The sequence below is a fragment of the Strix aluco genome, chromosome 11 (genome assembly GCF_031877795.1).
Source record: "Strix aluco isolate bStrAlu1 chromosome 11, bStrAlu1.hap1, whole genome shotgun sequence".
Classification (NCBI taxonomy): Eukaryota; Metazoa; Chordata; class Aves; order Strigiformes; family Strigidae; genus Strix; species Strix aluco.
In genome coordinates this window covers 11,713,924-11,734,695 of record NC_133941.1, presented here as the reverse complement: position 1 = coordinate 11,734,695, position 20,772 = coordinate 11,713,924, and positions in this window count along the sequence as shown.

Below are 20,772 nucleotides of genomic sequence, written 5' to 3'. Positions count from 1 at the left end.
AACGGGGAGTGTGGGAAAGTAGGAAGGGAAATAAGAACAGAAAATGAGAAGAAGAAATGAGAGAAAAAAGACTGTGAAATGTAGCACCTGAATAAGAGAAAGATATTTGCCTATTCTTTGCTCTTTAGGGTGGATGTATATCATGGGTTTGTCTCCACTGGGTGTAACAGGTATTGGCATTTGACTTCTGATGAAGGTTTAGTGGCCTCAGCCCCTTGCAGGCAGGATGAGGGTACAGAGGCATAGCCGTTGGGGTGGCTCCCTGTGCTCGGGCATCCCTTGCTCTGCAGCTGCTCCTGCACTCAGAGCCAGAGGAAAAACTCCCATTGTAAAACCCAGTCTGGGAGACGTATGTATACTTGCAGTTTACCACGAGTACGTATTGATTAGGGCGACGATGTCATTTTGTTTTGTGCTGAACAATCCAGCGTTTGGAATTGAGACCTGTCAGGAGCCAAATGACTTAGCAGAGCAAATTGAAAAGAACAGGGCTATAAATTGCAAGGGAATTCACTTCGTGGTTAACACTCGAGCGTGCTGTGAGAAACAGGACTGTACACAAACTGCCCTGCCATGCAAATCCCAATCAATGTGCTGACAAAGTATCCTGCTGAACCCTGGTGTCTCACTCAATATTTCTTAAAATAGACATAATTTAGGAGGCATGAGAAGGCATATATTTTCACCTTAAGTGAGGCACAGATGGGAGGTATTGTGGAAATAATAAGGAGTGTATGGATGAGCTTTGTAGCAGCCTTACTGCATTTATTTCATATATATACTGCTAAACCGTGTTTAAATGGCTGTAACTGAAAAAGGACCTGCTTGATATGTATAACACCATTTCCCTTCTCCAGTATGTATTCTGAAAAGTCAGTACAGTATTTTTTCTTAAGTATAAATCCAGGAACTGCCAGAAAACTAGGTCAATACATTTATGCAGGAAACTAGTAAACCCCACCATGTTGAGTTCACCTCAGTGTGCCGGTCACAAACCCCATGCCAGAGTCGGTCATTGCGCAGCATCTCCACCCTGCCACGGGCTCCTGAGCCTTTCCAGGAGCCCCGCATCTCTTTGTGCACTTCAGTGCTGACCACCAAACTCTGCCTGAAGGTCTTCCTCAGCATCTTGGGTGTCTTGGGCTGGATTATCGTCCCTTCCAACTCTCTGTACAGCCTTCTCTGCGGTTGTCACCCAGCTCAGCTTCCAACCACCACCTGCTCCTTTGTGCTTAAGCAGAAGATGGTGGTTGGAGAGATACTAAGGTTGCAAAAGACATTGGCCAAAGTGTTTTAATGTCTTATATCGTTGCTGTTTAGTCTTGGGCAATTAGAAAAATCAGGAAAAACGAGCAAACGCTCACAGAGATATTTGATGTGCAAAAGGAACCTATAAAGTATTTGGAATGGTACTGATGTCGGTTGGGCTGATGGTCATTACAAGTAGTTCTGAGCAAGGAGGAGGGTTTATTGCAAAGCTAAAGCAAAGGAGGGTATATTGCAAAGCTGAAGCAAGGTAGCTTTGGACACTGTTTGTTAGCGCAGCCATGCAGCACGGCAGCCAGCTTTTACAAAACTCCTTCCTGACAGCAAGGCAAGCATCGAAGAAGCAGCATCACAGTATCATTAAATTTACAATACTAATGGGAGTGAGAGCAAAGGAGTTACAGTTTAATGGAGGGGACTTTCAAATGCAGTAGATAAAATTTCAAGAATTATTTAGATTTCTGTAAAACTTTGTTATCCCAGATTACGCTTCCTTAAATTAGAGATGATCTTTCTAAACAGTGTGACTGTATCACGTTTCATGTCCTTTATGTTGGAGGGGACCCGTGAGTAGTCTGAAGCTGTAATTCTCACTTTTGCTCAGCCCTGGGAGGGAGCCGGCTCTGCTGGGGGGGATTCGTGCTCACCACACTCATCGGCACTCCCCGGCCCACCACCACGTGTACTGGGAATTTGGGGGAGGTTTGGACGTGGGGGTGAAAAACACGAAATGTAAGGAGGAATTTGGACTGACACTTGACAACTTTTCTGTTTTGTAAATTCTAGAGGAATTTGAATTGCATGATATGTTTTCACTTGCAAATGCTTCAGATTTGTTATTTTTCCCTTTTCCACACATTTTAAGCTTATAGCATTGCATAATCTTTTTTTCTCTGTCCCTGCAGAGGAATGAGCAGATAGCAATATCTCTATTCCTGCAACAGCAGTCTATTTCTGACTGAAGACAAAATAATCCAAAAGATGTTAATAGTTTTAATTTCCAGTTGTGTGAGAGCTGATGCTTCTGGAAAGGTGTGATCTTTAAACCTGTAGTAAACTCAGATGTCTCTCAGCAGAGCTCTGTGGGAGCTCCCTGTCTGTTACGGAGCAAAACATTGAAGCTACAAGATTGTTCTGAAATACAGTGCTTTGTGGAAGAGCAACTGGAGAAAAATAAGCAGATGTTAAACTGAAAGGACTGCAGTGCAATTCAGTCCTGGGCTGGTTTATGCTAAGAAAGGGCAGGAGAAGCCAAATGTTTAAGGAGGGCTGGAAGGGAATATTAGACAACAGCAGGAGATGTTTAGATAAACAATAAACAACCTGCTGAGTGCAAGGATTAAGATATCAGTGGGAGAGAGACATAAAAAGAAATGAAGGAGAAAAAAAAGATTGTAATAATATGCTGAAAGGATCTGGTCCTCAACGTGTGCAAACTGGATGAACTTCCTTGCAGTCAGGGATCACCAGCTCATGGGACTGGCCCCAGCTCCCAGGGCAGGTAACAAGCCTGCGGCCAGCAAGGAGTTTCTCCAAACTGGTAGTTAGAAAACAAGTAAAACTGAAACTCAAAAATGTTACGGTGGGGAGGAAGAGAGAAGGAAATGCGCATTTTTTTTCTTAATGCCAGCTGGTGTCTTGTCTTTCATGGAAGAGGAGGAGGAGGAAGAGGAGGAGGTGAAAGAAGAGGAGGAGGAGGAGGAGGGTGGCTCTTCCGTGGGAGAGGAGGAGGATGGAAAGTTGCTGAGGAAACGATTATATTTCCTGGCATGAGGTGATGGGGGAATTTGATCATCTCTCTGCAAAAATGTCTTTGCAAAAATTCTGTGCTATCCTGGTAAAAAAAACAGTCGGGAGAGTTGGGTTCTTTGCTCTCATAAAATGAGTGAGGCCTCTGAAGGTCCTTTGAGGCGACGCGCGGTTAGCGTAGCATCTCCGCTTTGCATCCAGCCCGCTGTGCGATACGTCGCAAGCAGTGACAGAGCAGTTATTATACAGGGACACTTCTCTGTTATTTTCTTTCCTTCCCCCCTTTTTTTTTTTTTCATTACACTCCACTGCTGGAAATACTCCTAGGATACTGAAAATAAACAACATCTCTTTTCCTACCATTTACCAAACACTGTTTCTAATTTACGGAAAGCTCTGCCCACCTCGGGAGCGAGGAAACCCGGCGATGCCACCTGCACCATCTGGTGGCTGCCTCACTTCTGCTCTTCGGGCTCTCTGCAATCATGTTAAAAAGCTTTTCAGTGGGAAAAGCAACATTTCCACCTTCTTCCACTGATTTAAGCTTTCATGTTAATGGCACACATTTTCCTTTCCACTGTGTGCACTATAAATCCAGTTTTAGCTTTGTGCGATGTTCATTGGGCTCTGTGGGCTATTGTGGAGTTATTCCACTGTTGCTGAGAGAATTTGGATCCCTTCCTATTATTTGTCTTTATTCTAGGGAATAAACACGCCAGCATTTTCTGCAGATGTGCCTCCTCTACCCAAAAAATCCCCCACAGCACCAGAAAACAGTACAGGAACGAAAGACGGAGGTGGAAACGTATTCTGAAAATGCTATGCTGGCTTTTCTGAAATGACAATTTTGACATTTTGCATTTACATTATCAAAACCATTGTGTGTGTCCTTTGGGGAGCAAAGCCGTGGGGTGGTGGGTTTGCTGGGGGTGCCCAGCAGGGCTGCTCGGCCATCCCTGCTCCTCAGCTACTGGGGTAGTTGCTGTTCTTGACCTTCTTTGTCCAGAAAATTCCTCCCAGTTGACACTCTCGCTCCCCTCTTGTGTTTTATTTAGAGAAATTAAACTGCTATTCCAGTGTCCTGTGATGAATGTGATCCGGTTGCCGAATTTAACGTACCCTTGGATAACATTTAAATATGTAACGGCAAACCAAGCTGTGATAAAGCTCTCACAATGAGTCGAGAGCAAGCTCATTTACAAAAGAATTTCAGTAGGAATTAAAATAAAATTTCCATTTTCCACAGTTACATTCTGATTCTAGTTGTCATTAACTTACTCAAAAAAACATTTGGTATTTCAAACTTTAGTAAATCATTGTGTCTTCCAATTAACTTTCATACTCCAGACAACATAATGTGACTAATTTCATTCAACTCTGTTGTTTAATAAACATCTAAACAATTCTTTATTTCTGAGTCACAAAGAAACATGCAGTTATATTATATTCTGCACGCTGTAATGGGCAAAAGGAAAATTACTGAAGAGAAATGCATCTTGGTTCTTTCGTTTATCAGCTTTGGAGAAGTGATGCTGTGTGAGTGATGGGCACAGCCAGGGAATTAGCTGGCCCTCCCCATCACACACGTGGCATTAGATGCAAGGAGAAAGTATTGCGCTCTCATACCAAGCCTCGGGATTTTTGGCTGCCTAAGCAGAGGCACTGCAGGGGTCAGCTGGATGCTTAGCAGCCCGGAGGGTGCAGTGGATGTAGCGGTGACTCTAAGGTATGATTATTTCCATCAAAGAGACAAGTTAGGGGAGCTGGGACACTGGAACAGCAGTCGGAGACGGGCTGGCAGAACCACACTGGTCTGGGATCAGCTGTGTGCACACACAGCGAGCCAGGCTAGATTTAAGTAATAAGACCTATTAAAGTGATGTGAGCTAAACAATACTATTTCAGTAATTGAACTGTGATGTTAAATTATTCACTATTTAAAAATTGAGAGGACATGAGTGTAGGGGTGCAGTTCTGATCCCCATGTCCCAGCAGACGCTGCTGCAGCACAGCCATAGGCAGGCATGGAGAAGGGCAGTGTACCTGAACAGAGCTTTTCTCACTAATGCTTTTTCATTAAAACGGGCATGGTTTTAAAACTGGCAGTTTTTACAAGGTGGTCAGCACATGCATGAATTTTTCTGCTGGTGTAATTGCAGAGGGCTCTGTGTGCTCACGGGGAGATGTGGTCCCGCACGGCTGCTGTGCCTCTGCAGGAGAGTGCTGAGTGCTGGTAGATGACCTGTAAAAAAATTACTAGCATTGAAGAAATGTCATTCTTCCTGACTTCATGTTGAATATTCTCTCCAAAAGAGTTTGAGCAGACATCTGATCAGGGAGGCGAAAGACTGCTGTGTAACTTATCAAACTGATCTCACTTGAGTCTGAAATTTCAGCATCTGTGGCCTTTCCAGCGAGCAGAGCCACTGAGATGAAATGTGCTAAATCCATTCCAATAACTAGGGTCTTTAAGGAACACAAGCTCCTCAAGGGATTCCTGCAGCAGAGAAGCAAAAAGACTCAATTCTTTGACCACTTTGCTAATTACTGGCCTAGAGCCAGGCTGTGGCATGTGGACCCCGATCTCTGAGATGGAGGATTTCTGTGGTTGGCATCACCGAACTGCCAGGAGCATCAGTCTGAACACACTGTGAAAAACCTTCTGGGCCATTTTATGCCTAACAGCAAAAACGTGTGTATGTTCATAAACTACAGTACTGCCTGAGTTGTGGGAAGACATCTACAGAGGCAGTGCTGTAGCAGAACGCAAGCAGGCCATATTGGAAAAAATAAGGAGTTAGTTTAGTGGTAAATGCTCTGATGTTTTTCTCAAATGTAAGTGTTTGCAGAGCCATTAAAAGCTATGTTTAATCTCTGCTCCATTTGCAATCTGATATGCATTATGCTTCTTCCACAAGGAGTGAGTGCAGTTAATGGCATTGGATGACTCTGCCTTCTCTCTCGGGGAGGCTGGACGAGGTCTCCTCGTCTGGGACTGCTCTGCTGGGGGACTCTGGAGACATCTCTGAATCCTAAGCACAGGGCTAAATGCTGTTACCCGTTTGTGTGTACTAAACTTGCATGTCAGCATTTGTGACTGAATGAAAACTTCCCTGAATTAGTAATGACATTTGTATTTTTAAGGGACTTGAGCTCAGGCAGCATTTTAAAAAATGAATCATGATTTTAGGTGATTTCTTTCTGCATGAATGCTCAGAACTGCCTGAAAATTGTCTGTTAAAGCTGCTTCAACTTGTCTCTAATGGAGGTGCTCACACTCACTAAACTGTTTGGCAAACACTGGCTGTAGTGTCTCATCCTCCTGATTATGTTCCCTATTTGCATTTCCTTGGATATAAACGGAAAAAGCAAATCAGCAATGGACAGCACAGTTAGAGCAGGAATAACCAAACTGGGATAGAGAAATAATCGCGGGTCTGGCAGTGCACCACCAGACACCGAGCCAGGCCCTGCGCCTCAGAGCATCCCGCAGCTGCCCGGGGATCCCGGTGCCGCTCAGGCAGGGTGGGAGCGGCCGCAGGAGCAGGGTGGCTCGGGCCGGTCCCTGACTCGCTCCCCATCAGGTCTCTCCTGGGGATGCGCTGATGGAAGCAAGCAGTCCAGCTCCGCACGGCTCAGGTGCTTTGGGATTTTCCAGTTTTGTCCTTTTCATTTATTTCCTCAGAAGGTTGTAAGCCAAGGTTTGATATTTTAACATTTGGCCTAATATTAACTAGGGAAATACAGCAGGTGCACTTCATCATATTAAAGATAGAAGCAATCTCTAACAGTCTGTTATTAATGTGGGTAGATTGACTGAAAACATTTTGCTTCAGTGGCTCTTAAGAAATTCACAGTTCATTTCCAGTCATTAAAATAATGAGGTGCTGTGCTCGAACTGCTCCGCTCAGGGCACAGCCCTAGGGCTGACCCCAGCGTGAGCGAGGAGGTGAGCTTGCCACGTATCCCCTCCTCGCCGGGCCAGTGTTCGCCCATGCTCACCCCTTGCAGCCCTGGGGGTGCTGAACCCCAACAGCAGCCCAATGGAACCCAGGGCAAGGCAGGGCTTGAGTAGGACTTAATGCTTCGATGGCTTTGAGGAGCTGAGCCCATGGCCCTGCAAATAAAAGCACATGAATAACCTGCTCATGCTGGCCCATTTGTTTTAATGAGACTGCTCCTATAATAAAGATGCTTCCATAAATAAGTGATTATAGGATTGAGACAAAAACAATCACTAAGGATTAGATGTAGCTCATGGGATCAAGAGAAGTCCTTAGTTTTATTGCAGGCAAGGGAAAAAAGTCTATTCTTCTTTGCTGGATCGCATTATGTATCACCTTCACTACATAAAGAGGTCTTGGAAAATGTGAGTTAGCCTGGGGAGGCCCTGTTACACTGTCCAAGTGATATAAGGATGTGAGGTAGAAGGAGCTCTATAATTGCACTTTTCTTTCTATACTATTTTTTTCAACTAGTTCTTAATCTAAAAGTCTGTTATCTTTTTTGAAAAAGCAAAGAGACGTTCTCATAATTCTGGTGTTAGGTAGCAGTATCTTGAAGGTATTTCTGTAAATACACTTGAACTGTATAGAAGGCAGCTCGAGGCGAATTGCCGAGGGTGTGCAAAGCTTTTCTCTGCATCTGCAGTTTGGACCTAGGTGAGGTTTATAGTGGTAGAAGGGCTGGAGAGTTTTGTACAGGTTTGGAATGGGATACTGGAGTCAGGTCAGTACAGCCACAGTGCAGAGGGACCTCAGGCACAGCCGCCTGCGCTGCAGCCGTCGCCACCCGAGGGTGTGCAGAGCTGCAGTCACGGCCCGCTGGTGAACTGGGCACAGCAGCAGGACTTGCACCAGGATCTCCAAAAATTAAGGATGCACCAAAATGACTCTTTGCCACTTTGAATTTTCCTCTCCACCGCAGGGCCGAGGTGTGGGGGAAGCGCAGCCTGGTTTTAGCTCGTCTGTACCGGTGTGGCTGCTTGTCGTGTTCAGCTGGTCCTGCCGACCCAGAACCAGACGTGAACTGCGGTGAAAAAGCTGTTTGCTACGTGACAACACAGGATCTAGTATGATGGTGTCCATGCCTTCGGCGGGAGCCTGTAAACATTACTGTCATCCTAAACATAGTGAAAATAAAGATGTAAATGGACCTTTCAGATAACCTTCGTTTCAGTAATCTAGGAATGGAAAATAATAGTAATAATATTAGTAATAATAATAATCATCATCATCCACTCACTTTAATGGGATCTGAAGAGATGTTTGGGTAAGTTTTCTTTCACTATTCCCTATTTCACTATTTAGCTCTGATAAATATCACTCATTGGAGTTTTAGAAAAATAGATTGTGTGGTAGTGATAGGAAAATAAGAAGCAATAAAAATGGCTGTTGAGAGACTTTTACGACAATGAGGGAATTTTCCGAACAGCTATAGTCAAGTACATATGAACACGAACAAATAATACTGAATAAATTTATATTAGATTATTCCCTAATTATAAAGATTATTTAAAAGACAAAGTTATAGAATAATATACACTGGAAGATGTATCTATTTCCAAAGTCCCTGAAACCATACTTAAAACTTCAGAGTTATTAGTCACCTTTAACACAGTTCTCATCAACTGCAGTGTAAGCCTTAGAGCTGACACTTCAGATAAGCACATGATGTAGTTCAGCCCTAAAACCCTTAACAGAAAATACATCAGGACTTACTGTAAAATTTCATGGAGGATTAGAGAAAATATTAAGTCAATAGTTCTTTAGTTATATGGAGCTTTTAAGGTAATCAATACTTTCCAGCCATATTAGTGCCTACGATGATGAAAGACGACATTAATATCCAACCCTTCTTTTTTTGGTGTATTTATGTGTATCCTTTCTTTAGTCAGTCCTGCTGGAATCAATAGCAACACAAAGAATATGGTTATTTTAAAAATGTCATCAATATTGATTTGCTTATTACTGCCAGTTTCAAGTGGAACTTGATTTCAGGAAAAAATTTACTTTTTCATACAAAAGAATTACCAATCACCTTAAAACTTTGGAGTACCACCTGACTTTGCTTATGGTGATTTTCACATTGAGCAGTGTGCTAATGCAGCAAAAGCTGTTTTAGGATTAATAAATCCTAAAAATAGGATTAATAGGATTGATTCTAAGAATTCTTTAGAGTTACATGGCATTTTATGCCCTCAAAGCATTGCACAGGTGTTAATTAAATTTAATTGATATCATTCAGTCCTGAACTTATATGCATGCAGTTATTAATGATTTAATTATTTTGTCAATGGAATAGATTCTTTGCCTTTTATTCTGTTTTGAAACATTGAGACAGTCATCCTACATACAGTCTTTAGGCTCAATCCCTTTTATTCAGACGACTCAGGAATATGGCCGGTCAAATGACAAAATTTCTGATCCTTTGCAACAGCAGTGTTCTTGAACACACTTTCTTTTGTCTCCCACTAATCATCTGCTGGCTTTCTTCTGTACTTCTCAGGTAGGAATTTGCTTTAAAATTCTGGTGATATCTCAGTGTTCGTCTCTGCACATCTAGGACCTTGTTTGTGAGCTGCTCATTTCCCTGGTCATGCAGTTCCCCGAACCGCTGATTTATTTGACTGACTGCAGCTTACAGTTTCAACGAGTCCGACCACAACAGAAACATTACAAACGTGGCTGTATCTCTTTGCCTGTGATTGCCTTCACTCCAGGAACTAGTCAGGAGTAAGTACTCGGGGCAGAAACTTCCCATAAAGAAATAAACCCCACGTGCCCCAGGAACATCAGCCTGTACCTGCTGGTTCTGCCTCTGGTAAACGATACCCTAATGTAGTCGTTCTCAACCTCACAACGGGGGGCCGTGATGTCATCACAGGGGGTCCATGAAGGTTTTCTAGCTTTTGTTTGCATGTGACTTTTGTAGGCATGTGTTGTATTAATGGTTCCATGTGGTTGCAGTTTCGGTGCTAGTATGGTTGATGGGACCCACTTTAGGTGGTTTTTCTTTTAAAGACATTTTCTTAATCCAACAGCCCTCTTTAGGGCCACAACAGGGCTGAAGTCTGTTCCTCCAAGTGGTGGCCCTGGACCCGTAAACAAAAATATACGGTGACCGAACACAGACAAACAAGGGGGGAGGTGAGAAGAATTGTAAAAACTTCATCAAATTTTAATGCAAAAATTGGCATCAAATTTGGAATTAGCACGTTAAAATACCATAAAATGGGCCATCTGAGCAAGAAGAGTGTTGATGCTATTATTTTAAATTCATATGGAATCATTGCAATAAAGATACCATAATAAGGGTGTGTGCATTAACAGATTAACTTATTTCCTCTTCTCTCCAAATTTGAAGACCCTTCATGAGAAAATTGAAATACATATTTGATGCAGTCTAGTGCTTTAAATCTTGAATTAAGCCTCGGTGGTCTGCAGCCACAAGAGGAATTTAAGGGGGTCCGTGGTGAAGGAAAGGTTGAGAACCCCTGCCCTAATGCATAATGGGAACTAACACTTTCTCTACCTCTGCTCTTGCCTTGATGCAAGGGTTTGAGGTGGGCATCACCAGGACTGCTGCACCCCTCTCTCCCTGCCTTTCCTGCGTGACAGAGCCCTGTGTTGGATGCAGTATTCTAGATGTGGTCCAAGAAGTGCTGCATAAAGTGGGGTAAGTGTTTCCATCGAGCTGTCCTCTTGTTAATACAGCTTAGGATGGTGCTGGCTGTTGCTGCCAGGGCTCACTGCTGGCTCTGGCTCGGCTTGCTGGCTCCCAGGGCATCCTCAGCAGGGCTGTTCCCCAGCCTGAGTTACTGCAAGGGGTTACTCCTTCCCAGGCGCTGGGCTTTCATGTTTTCTGGTTGAGCTTGGAAGTTTATGGTCAGTCCGTTCTTCCAGCCTGTTTAGGTCTCTCTGAATTGAAAGCACATCGACTAGTCCCCCTGATTTGATGCCATCTGCAAACCTGACAAGAATGCCTCCTCCAGGCTGCTGCTAAAGGTGTTACACAGGACAAACTTGCAGATGGAAAGGAAGGCTTGCCTAGCAGCTTCAGAGAGCATGACTTCGTCAAAGCACTGTAATAATTTAAATTAATGTCTCCATTGAATGGCATCCTTTAGCTCTTTTGTAATTAACAAAATCATAAACACTGTCATCTAATTTAGTCAAGAGTGGCTGTGAGATCTGCCGTGTTTGCTGTATATATGTTACAGACAATATGTGTCAGGGATAACTAACAGCAGGTCTGTTGAATGTAGCAGCTTCCTTTGAACGTGACTTTTGCAAGCCATTGTTTCCAGTGAAGTGCAGGGTTTATTTGCATGCAGTGATTGTTCAGCTTCCAAGTGAGTGCCAATGAATGAAGAGTGGATACATTTAACTGATTATGGAATGCAGAACTGCATTATTTTGGCTAGATTTAAATAACATTGGACTACAATTTTAATCTTGTTTCCAACCCCCTTATACGTTCTGATGGACTTAGGAACCCAGACTCCTGCAGCCGTTGCCAGTTGGAACTTCCCTTGGAAATTAGCTTCCAGATGCCTTAAGATCAGCAAAGCTATTTCACATACAGCTTTCACATACAATTTGCCCCTTTCTGACCCATTCTAAGGCAGCTGGAAGAAGGTCTCTTACTACAGCCAGGTTTGAAAATGAAAGAAGCTCCTCCTTAAAGATATCCCTGAAACCACTGCTTTTAGAAGCTCTTGTTGGGAAATGTTGCAAAACTACTCCCAAAAATAAAATGGTTGGAAAGAGCGAGAGAGTGGATGCACTATGAAACCACTGAACCATTTACGCTAAAACCAGTTACTCCAGCGGGTCTTAGCACGAGGCATAAAGCACGTGATCTGAAGTAAATCAGCTGCAGTGCGCTTGGAGCGTTTCCGACATGGAAACCTATGAATTATCATCAGCTTTCTAAACCTGTGTTCCTGGCTGCCAGTGTTAACATCCTATTGTGTCTCTGGACTGCTTATGCAGAAAGTTCCTTTCTCTTATGAACAGTAAACATCTCTGAAATGTAATGGGGAAGGCGTCTCCATTGCAATATTGATTCTCGTTCCTCTCACTGTCGTGGCTGGTCTGGGCTGAATACAATTAGATGTGATCCATGCACTCGGGGGAAACAAGGCTTCTTTTCTCTAACTAAGCCTTCTTCAACTCCTAATAAATAGAGCATTAAAAGGGAATTATTCCATTTTGCATTTTATAAAATGTCTAGTATTCTTCCATTTCAGTGTCAGACCCTAATGATCAAGTCAGTGAAAACATTTCTAGTCAGGCTTCTTTTTATTCCAGTCCCTACTTATCTGGAGGAAGAACAAAACATAAAGAAACCACAGAAAACACAGCATTTAGCTGACCTTCCACAATACATCATTTGTATAGCTTTCTCTCCATCTTTCCAAAAGGCCATTTAGCTTAATAGTTTCTTCCATTTTTCATTTCCTTATGTTACAGATGCTGGGGGGATGATTTTCAAAAGAACAATGGAATGACATTTTACCTGACTTTGGAAATGAATTCACAGCAGTGGTTTAGCTGTCTCACGCCTTTTGTGCCTTAGACTTGCCTTCCATAGTATGGAATGGGTGGCAAGATACTTTAACAAAACAATAGAAAATTTAAAATGAGCGAATACATACAATTTTCTATCCTACTATGATTTTCTAAAGCCCTTAGTAAATTGTTTATATGTCTGTATTTGTAATAAAAGATTGACTAATTGAATTTTCAGAAATTTAGGCAAATTAGACTAGATATTAGGAAGCATTTCTTTCCAGAAGGGGTTGTTGGGCATTGGAATGGGCTGCCCAGGGCAGTGGTGGAGTCCCCATCCCTGGAGGTGTTTAAGAGTCGCGTTGACATAGCGCTGAGGGATATGGTGTAGTTGGAAACTGTCAGTGTTAGGTTAATGGTTGGACTGGATGATCTTCAAGGTCCTTTCCAACCTAGATGATTCTGTGATTCTGTGAAAGACAAAATCAACTGGCCTCCATTCCAGTTTGTTTGCCTAAATGCCAAAAATAATGTACAAAATACATTATTTAAAAAACACTGAAGAAAACATGCGTAGCTGTATGATACATACTCAGATTATATATTTAAGCTCTGTAAGAACATACAATATTCAGTTTACAGGAAATTGAATGAAAAAGGGGCAAAAACTGGTATTGACCTGAAAATTTCGACTGGAGTTTATGTCCTGGTTTTGGCCAGGATAGAGTTAGCTAGAGTTAGAGGGAGCATAGCAAGAGGGCTGGGCCCGGATTGGTCATTGGAATATTCCATACCATGTGACGTCATGCTCAGCATATAGGTGGACACGGGCTCTCTCACGGCTCATTTCAGTTTCACTTTCCTGGTGAGCGCAGTGGGATTTCTGGTGTGGTCGGGATCGCTGCTGGGGGCAGGCTGCGTACCGGTCACCTGTAGGTGTGAGCCACTGCTGTATCTTACCCATTTGGACTTACTATCGTTACTGTTGTTTTGTTACTAATTTTTTTTTTATTCAACCTACAAATTTCTTTTTTTTTTGTCCCTCCCCTATTTCACCGGGGGACAGGGGGTGGGAGTGGGGGTGGGTAAGTAAATGACTGGCCACATAGTGATTGGCTACTGGCCGAGTTCAAACCACGACAGTTTATAATCTGTATCTCAGTTGTTACTAGTCTTATTTGCCATTGATAATGATAGGTCAGTAAATGAAGGTTAGTTCCTTGTGGAAGAGTTTGTTGGCTTCTTCAGGGTCTTAAAACTTGTGAAGCATGAACTCAATGATAAATTTTGAGGAGGTATTAGTGTTTTAAAATGTAGAGCTTACGGTGATTTAGAACATTGTAGAAAATCAACTGTTTTGTGAATGGCCACAAAATTGCTGAAAATCTCCTTAAATACTCAGCCATTGAAGGAAATTAATCCTGAGTGGGACTTCAGTAGTAGAACATCTACTTTGATGAATATTTTATGCTTGATAGATAGTGATATTCAACTAGTAACATTAGTAACCTTACTATTTACAGGTAATTATCCCTATAAATGAGCTGTGATGGTTTGAAAACATCTGTTTCCTTTTTGTAATCAGTGTACATCTGCCCTTAAACAAGGTGAAAATTTGGTGTGATAACTCTGAGGACTGAAATGCTATTTTTTTCTGCAGTGCTACATTCTCTGCAGTTAGATAACAGCTTAAAATCTGATTACTGCACTTTTATGTATCACTGAGTATATTATTAGAATGTGTTTCCTTAATCTCTCTATTTATCTGATATTTTAGGCATTAAATGAATCATAGGGTTGATATGTATTTTTTAAGAATTGTTTTGTACTTTTGCGTATGAAATCCTTTGATGGAGACATCCTTTCAAGGAGCTTTGCCATACCTACTCCTCCTTGGAGCCTCAGACCCACGTTGTGTACATCCACCCACATGTTCGGCCAGACCTTTGCTAACACACACAGCCTGCCCTCTGAGTGCACAAACACAATGAGACTCTCAACTGAGAGCTAATTTGATGCCAGCTGAATATTCAGCTAGTACTCTGAAACTACTGGTAATCAAATACCTGAAACATCTTGTTCAGCGTGAGAATTTCCATTTTTCAGAAGGTGTATTTCCCTCCCATTCCCAGCGGAGGTTTTCACCGTCACTTGATCTGAAGTCCTTTAAAGCCGTTAGTTCAGCGTTTCACTAGGAGTCTTTCAGGTAGAGGAATCCTCTTAATGTGACAGTTATGCTAGTAAAGAGAAAATACTACTCTATAAGTAGTTTTGTACATGAGAGAGGTTATCTGACAGAGGTTTCCTTATCCATACAGTTGGCAGCAAGATCCCTTTTTTCCTTCCAACAGAGACGAAACTGGCAGCTGGATGGATTTTAAACGTGGGGCAGCAGGGGAATGTGAACCCCTCTCCAAGGCTGTAACTACCCTCCCAAAGGGACTCGGCTGTACCAGCGGGACACAGTCACAGGTTTTCATGCTGGGAAATGCCGTGAGAGCAAGACTGGGATTGTCATCAATCCGCACAGCTGAAACTGGTGTGTGACATGAAGGTGGCAGCTCTGACACGAGCCTATAGACTGGTATGAGCTCAATATAGCTGGCATGTTCGAGTTGTAAGGCCAGATTCTCTGTGATTTTCCAGCTCTTTCATGCCTCCCATGTTCTTCAAAGTGGCTGAAAAGCAGTTAGAGAGTTTCCTGCAATTTCTTTCAGAGTGTGAACATTCTGAAGCATCACACCAGGAGATGGTAAAGAACATGTCAAGGCAGATAGAAAGTACAGCCAGTCTCGCTACGCCTAATGCACCATTACCTACGCTCTAACCTGTGTGAGGGTCAAGGACAATGGAAATCCTGCAAAAGCAAGAGCAAAATGAGAACTGCAAAAGAATAAGAGCATGTCTAGGGTACCTGCTCCTGTGGTCCAGAGAGTTTGTTCAGCAGAGCTTGGCATTTATGTCCATTATATGTAGTTTATGTCCATTACATTGTAGCATGCTTTTTTTTCCACTGTCTTTGCAGTGCAACCACCTTTGGATTGGAGTGATGCAATACTAAAAAAAAGTTAGGGAATGAAGTTAACAATATAACTTTCAGCCTAAGAAATGGAGAAAACCTAAGCTGGCTACAAAGAAAGTGTACTCAGTCTCTACTACATTTCAGTACTTTGTGATGGAAAAACCTCAGAAAGGTCTTGGTTTCAAAGCCTTTGCCATGTCTCTTTCACTCTTTGTCAATTTTAGCTCTGACTCAGTGATACATTTTCACTGCCCTCATCTGCTGAGGTTACCTGCCTTCTTCCCCAAGACAAACTGCAGCCGTGTGAAGCCAGCAAAAGCCTCAAACAGAATCAAGAATGTTTTCCCCAAGATTAAGGACAATACTGTTGTAAATGTCGCCGTATTAACTTCTCTGAACCTTCCTGAGTGCTGAGTGATTTTCCTGCATGGAGAACAGAATTAACATGCTCTTTTCACCAGTGCAAGAAAGATAGTACTTTTAACTTATACTTAGTACTCTGTATTTTAAACTTAAGTCAGATTTATTAACTACTTGCCTCTATCTAAATGTATATAAAACCAATTACATTATTTTATGTAATATATGGAAACAATTTATTTGTCTACATTGGTTAATATATGTATAAAACTGACACTGCTCACACTGTGAGTAGGGATTACTGAAGTGAGCTCTGCATAAACTCCTGTTCAGACAGGGCTAGTTAGATCTTCAGCAATACTGTCTAGACATAATATACATCGACCTTTTTGTTAAGATGGGTGCTGACAGATCTGATAAGAATAATGGAGAAAGAAAAATAAATGTTATAGATAGTAAGACTCAATGGAGTTACTTGTTTATGCTGGTTAAAGATACTGCCAGCTAATTAACACAAAGACAACCAAAAATGTTGGTACGGAACAGCTTAAAGGCAAGATCAGACCCTTATCTCTGATCAATCTTCTTTGCAGCTTGCACCAGCTGTGGATACATCAGGTCTGTGCTAACCTCCATCTGCAAGCTATGGACACGTCTCAGGGTGGCCCAGGAGCAGTGCAAGCCACAGTGGTTTCCAGAGCAGGTTAAGGATGCCCTAACAGAATTTCTTTCAAGCTCGCAGATCAGCATACTGTAACGGGAGCCCTGCTCAACACCACCGCTGCTTTCCCACTGGCGCTTCTGACAGGCTCTTTAAAGTGCAGTTCCCCACAGCCGCAGAAGGGAGTGTTTGGAGCAGCTCAGGATCTGGCTTTAGGGCCCATCTTTAATTTACGTTGTTAACTGTAAAACTGCCCATCGACGACACTGATTTACAGCTTTATTTGTAAGAGCAGCAGTCACAGAGGAACAGGTCTTGGCCCCTTTTCTCAGAAGGGTACGCGCATCTCTAAGCTGTCTGAAAGCTCCGGATTTATGTAGAGGCAATACTCCTAAAGGCTACCTAAAGGACGTGGGGTCTCTTTGACGTGGTATACCCTTCCAGCGAGCGGTGCCTGAAATGGAGTTTTCCTCACCGTCTATTCTCTTTATTGAACCAAATTTCTGTTTATAGTCGCATTTGCTTTCTATCCCATGCTGTCTGTCACTTGTGTTGAATATGGGCTTTGCACACATGCCAAATAGTTTGTTACTTGGCGAGAGTTCACTGGCAAGAGAATTTGCTTCTACGCATAGTAATAGGCATGTTTGGCTAATAGGCTCTTTGTCTAAAAGCCTTTTGCATATTCAGAGCTGCTCATTTGTCACGCTAGCCTGACCTAGGCAGCAAATATTAAAAAAAGAGTCGTAAATACGCCCTGTTCTTACTAGAATGCCAGCTGAAGCAAGCATTAGCTGTTTCATGATAGTCATCTGCTGCTCTTTAACTTCACAAGCGTTGTCCAACCACACTTATTTCTAGAACAGTTCTCCTGTCCATCACTGATTTTTTTGCTTTTGGAATTGCCTTACTCCATTGTCTGTGTTCTCTTAAGAGTACATTTAATATTGAAATGGACAACTCTGATGATGTAGTAGTTTGGGGATGGCAAATTTGATAACCTGGTACATGCAAAGCTGACAGCTTAGGATCTGTCCTGGTTTTACAATTAAAAGAAGGAATTTTTCCCTATCTGCTGGGTGTGTGTACCAGGGTCTTCGACTGGAAGTACTGCTCACTTGAATGCCATGTTCCCTGCATCAGCGGGCCTGCATTACCTGGCACGTCTTCCTAATTTGTGCAAAAAAGTTGTCGTAAATTCAACTGGTAACTTGAAAAGGCAGGAATTTCCTTGGGCATGTGCAGATGGCAAGTGTCTTTAGTGTGGGGACTGCCTGGTTGTTGGTATGAAAATGCCTTCATGTATTTTTTGTAACTGGCTTTTTCCATGTCTAAAGTATAGATTTTGCCCTGTAACTGCTTTCTTACTGTCAGTATTTAATAAATCGTCTAAAGGTTGAGAGTCACTTTTTATTTTGAAATACTTAGACATATTGCTTTGTTCTGCCTCGAACTAGTGGGTTTGGGTGTATAACAAGCCAATTTATTGGCAGAGTAAAAATCAATGGCATACATACACAGGACCTTTCCTATTTTAATTAGACTATACAGACTACTTTTTAAACAGAAGTCAAACCAGCATGTTGCAGAAACACACAAAAACCTAATTTAAAGGGATTAGGTCAGAGAACAAACTTTTTCATTGTTTGCTGTGAATCCTGTAAAAATAGAAATCCCAAAGCTAACAGTGCAGCACAGCTGACTGATTAATTCTCACAAAGAAACAAAATCTGCAAAAGTGTATGTTACAGCACCATCTAGTGCTTCTTATCCCAGCAATGTAGTAAATCAATTTAATTTTCCACTTAATTCAAGCATGTAGGTGGAGAAGAGGGAGTGCATTGGAGTGCATTGGCTGCTTATACATTCTCACAACTTCTTTTCTCTCAACTAGCGCTGAGATAGAAGGGAGCTGAGGGATGGAGATGAGCTTGGGCATTTTACATGGTGAAGATTTCGTCAGTATAGCTGCTGCTAATTCCTGTTCTTTTATGCTCTTACCAGTCACATAGCTTTTCCTCCTGAGGACAGTAGGGAAGTGGACACAGGAGTGCAGATGCTGAGAAAATGGGAGGAAAAGAAGTACTGCAATTAAATAGCAAACTGACCTAACGGTATAGTGGGGGGGGGGGGGGAGGGTAGAGACGTATTTTTGGTAGAGCATATATTCTGTTCTGTGTGTATGAACAACTGGCAGGTGGGAGGTTGGTGTTTGCTTACAAACACTTTTTGTGGAGAACTGCACCCGTACTTAATGCACTTGTCTCAGGTAACCAGCACCCAAGCCTTTGCTTTCTGCATCCCAGGTATGACCCTCAGCAATGCCAAATGAAATTCTAACTATTGCTACATTAATACCCTTTACATTGCTGTCCTTTTTGGTGTATTTTTCTTCTAGAAAGGTGATTAACATCCCCTGACTCCAAACTATTAAGAGGTTAACCAACAGCAACTTTGCAATTAGCCACTATTCCCAACCATCAATTGCAAGATACAAAAGAGACAATATGAATTTGGGCATTAAATCCCACAAGGTCTGGTGGCATGGTAGTTAAATTCTGTTTCTAAATCAGTGTTCTTACAAATAAGGCCCATAAAAACTCATCACAGCTGGCTGTATCTTTGACTGCTAAAAAGAAAAAAGCCCTTCATCGTATCAAAGTGCTCCGACTTCATCTAAATTACAGTAATTTGCTCTACTCACAGACAGATTGGCACTGACCAGATTAACTAACATACTTTGGGTTATACATATACTTGCCCTCACCAAATTTAATAAAATAACTTGGAATTTACACAGTTGCTCTTCAGCCTGCAACCTGCTGCTTTCTGTCTTTAACCCGACCCAGGGTTAATACTGCTGGAAGAATAGGAGATGGCTTCCAGTGATTCCAGTCTGAGTTTGGGAACACACCGCATGCCGGGATGGATTACAGTGTGAAATTAATGACTCTCACCCTCTTCAAGCTAAAGACTGCCTTTTGTGATAACAAATGTAAATATTTATATGTTTAATGTATTTTCTAGCAGGTTTAGGTTAAAAACATAAAAATGAATCATACCTTAGCATATTTAATAAACATCCTGACAGTAACATGTAACCTAAAAGAAGTCACATATGTCAAGAAAAATCTTCACAGTGTCTTCACTACGCCCCTGTAGGAAAGGCTGGTGGATAGTAATGTCTGTAATTTATAGTCAGAGACTAAATTAGAGTTAATGCCCAATTTGGGATTTTGGATTTAGATTTAAGGCACTAGCTAGAGTTGTATGTGCTGGACACAAATATAGCTCTTAGCAGTATAAGGTCATAAAGAGATGCTGTATCATCCAAAATAAGAACTAGAGAACTCCAGTACTCATCATTTATTATGATTATTACTGTATTTACTGTTTCCTAAAAGAAACCCCAGCTCCTTCAGTCATGTGAATTATTTGAGAATCTCAGTAGCCATTAAAAAATAAGTTCCATCCCTCAAATCCACAGAAACAAGCTTAAAAGTGTGACTCAGATGTACCCCCAGCAATTAAATAAAAAAACCAACAGAAATCAAAATAGATTAGTATATCAAAAGAAGCCAAAAATATTTAGCATAATGGTTTTTAATGAAACCCCAGGGTTTGGAGAAGAAGTGGCTCATATTTTTTTAATCCTTCAGTTTGCCAGACTGCAATCCAGCCTGACAACAAAAACATTTGATTTTTTTATTATGGTATATGTAACAGATACAATACCCTGGAATTATGTATATTATACTGAGATAATGCAGAAAAATTTATGGAATCATAATTTAATCATTTAAGTGATTATTGTATTCTTATAAATGCTTAATCATCACATGCATGTTTGTGATACGTTCCTTGTTTGGCAAATGTGATACTGATTGTTGCTCTGAAGACATATGCAGTTCAGTATAGATAGTATTTTGAAATTTCCCATCATGGTAGGGAAATTAGACTGCTATTTATCTTTAAAATGTGTTCCACTAAAACACTTTAATTTTGAAAATAAAATTAGTATTTTGCTTGCTGGCTAATCATTGGTTTCCTCTGTCACTCGTCCAAGGAGATTATTGCTGAGCTGAAACTGGACATATTAAAGAGACAACAGGAAGTACAGAATTTTGCCCTGTGAAAAAGGCCTTATTTGGGAGAAAACAAACAGGGCTGACATACTGAGGAACCGTGAAATGCTTGGG